The sequence below is a fragment of the Lactuca virosa genome, chromosome 6 (assembly GCF_052849685.1).
Source record: "Lactuca virosa cultivar CGN04683 chromosome 6, Lactuca_virosa_CGN04683_v6, whole genome shotgun sequence".
Classification (NCBI taxonomy): domain Eukaryota; kingdom Viridiplantae; phylum Streptophyta; class Magnoliopsida; order Asterales; family Asteraceae; genus Lactuca; species Lactuca virosa.
In genome coordinates, this window is record NC_136431.1 from 235,727,733 (window position 1) to 235,730,590 (window position 2,858).

Here is a 2,858-nt window from a genome sequence, read left to right on the forward strand (position 1 = left end):
TAACAAAACTCCTCTCGGCACCAGAATCGAAAAGAATGCATGAATAAGAGTTGTCAAGGAGGAACGTACCCGTAACAACGGTAGGATCTTCGAGGCTTACGATTGCTCCCAACTCTAGATCTTGGGTTGTGTAATTGACTTCGTGTGTTTTCAACTGCCTCGAGGCATAGGCGATAACATTTCCTCGCTGCATAAGCACACAGCCTAGGCCCTGATTGGATGCATCGTAGTAGACGACGAAGTCTTCCGCCCCTTTGGGCAGGGACAAGATAGGTGCGCTGCATAGGGCATGCTTCAATGTTTCAAACGCAGTGTCTTACTTTTCTCCCCAACTAAAGGTTACCCCTTTCTGTGTCAGGGTGGTTAAAGGCTTAGTGATTTTGGAGAAGTTTTGGATAAACCTGTGATAATAGCCAGCGAGACCCAAGAATTTAAGGATTTCTGTGGGTGTCTTTGGTGCTGACCCATTCTCAATCGCTTTGGATTTGGAAGGGTCCACATGTATGCCTTCCTCGCTAACCACGTGACCAAGGAAAGTTACCTTCCTGATCCAGAACTCACACTTTGAGAATTTTGCATATAGCTTCTCCGCCCTTAATGTTTCTAGAACTAGTCTCAAGTGCTGTTTATGATCATCTTCGCTCCGCGAATAGACAAGTATATCGTCAATGAACACGATCACAAACTTTTCTAGGAAAGGGCGGCACACCCAATTCATCAGGTCCATGAATATTGCCGGTGCGTTGGTTAGACCAAAGGGCATTACTACGAACTCGTAGTGTCCGTAACGAGTTCGGAATGCTTTTTTGGGAAAATCATTCTCGTGAACTCGTAACTGATGGTACCCTGATCTAAGGTCTATCTTGGAGAAATAACTGGCTCCCTGAACTTGGTCGAAGAGGTCGTCGATTCTGGGCAAGGAATAACGGTTCTTAATGGTAAGCATGTTCAACTCTCGGTAGTCAATGCACATCCGGAAAGATCCATCTTTATTCTTCACGAATAAGATCGGGGCTCCCCAAGGTGAGGAACTCGGTCTTATGAATCCTTTGCTAATCAGTTCATTAAGTTGGCTGGATAACTCTTGCATTTTTGCCGGCGCTAGACTGTAGGGAGATTTAGCTACAGGAGTAGCTCCGAGGATTAAGTCGATACGAAACTCAACTTGGCGCTCGGGAGGAATTCCTGGAAGATCTTCGGGGAAGACATCAGGAAAGTTTCAGACTTCGGGGATGCTCTCGAGGTCTTTAACTTTTTGCATTTCATCAACAACATGAGCTAGGAATGCATGGCACTCCTTCCACAGATACTTCTGAGCTTTGATGCATGAAATGATACGAAGGTTCAAACTGAGTTTATCACCGAAAATAGTGAGGGCTTCGCTAGAGGGAAGTTTGAGACTGATAGCTTTCTCGTAGCAAAGAATATCAGCACGATTGGGGCTCAACCAATCCATGCCGATTATAACATCGAAGCTCTTTATGGAAACTGGCATAAGATCGATGGGAAAGGAATGATCGTCTAGGGTAAGGGTGCAGCCTATGAATATGTCGTTAGTGCTTTCTTTCTTTCCGTTGGCCATCTCGACGGTAAATGTTTCAGTTAAAGGTTGGGATTTACATTTGAATAGGTGTTTGAATGCATGACTAACAAAACTACTCTCCGCACCAGAATCGAAAAGAATGCATGCATAAGAGTTGTCAAGGAGGAACGTACCCGTAACAACGGTAGGATCTTCGAGGCTTACGATTGCTCCCAACTCTAGATCGTGGGTTGTGTAATTGACTTCGTGTGTTTTCAACTGCCTCGAGGCATAGGCGATAACCATTCCTCGCTGCATAAGCACACAGCCTAGGCCCTGATTGGATGCATCGCAGTAGACGACGAAGTCTTCTGTCCCTTCGGGCAGGGACAATATAGGTGCGCTGCATAGGGCCTGCTTCAATGTTTCAAACGCAGTTTCTTGCTTTTCTCCCCAACTAAAGGTTACCCCTTTCTGTGTCAGGGTGGTTAAAGGCTTAGCGATTTTGGAGAAGTTTTGGATAAACCTGTGATAATAGCCAGCGAGACCTAAGAATTGGCGAATTTCTGTGGGTGTCTTTGGTGCTGACCAATTCTCAATCGCTTTGATTTTGGAAGGGTCCACATGTATACCTTCCTTGCTAACCACGTAACCAAGGAAAGTTACCTTCCTGATCCAGAACTCACACTTTGAGAATTTTGCATATAGCTTCTCCGCCCTTAATGTTTCTAGCACTAGTCTCAAGTGCTGTTTATGATCATCTTCGCTCCGCGAATAGACAAGTATATCGTCAATGAACACGATCACAAACTTGTCTAGGAAAAAGCGGCACACCCGATTCATCAGGTCCATGAATATTGCCGGTGCTTTGGTTAGACCAAAGAGCATTATTACGAACTCGTAGTGTCCGTAACGAGTTCGGAATGCTTTTTTGGGAACATCATTCTTGTGAACTCGTAACTGATGGTACCCTGATCTAAGGTATATCTTGGAGAAATAACTGGCTCCCTGAAGTTGGTCGAAGAGGTCGTCGATTCTAGGAAAGGGATAACCGTTCTTGATGGTAAGCATGTTCAGCTCTCGGTAGTCAATGCACATCCGGAAAGATCCATCTTTATTCTTCACGAATAAGATCGGGGCTCCCCAAGGTGAGGAACTCGGTCTTATGAATCCTTTGCTAATCATTCATTAAGTTGGCTGGATAACTCTTGCATTTCTGCCGGCGCTAGACTGTAGGGAGATTTAGCTACAGGAGTAGCTCCGGAGATTAAGTCGATACGAAACTCAACTTGGCGCTCGGGAGGAATTCCTGGAAGATCTTTGGGGAAGACATCAG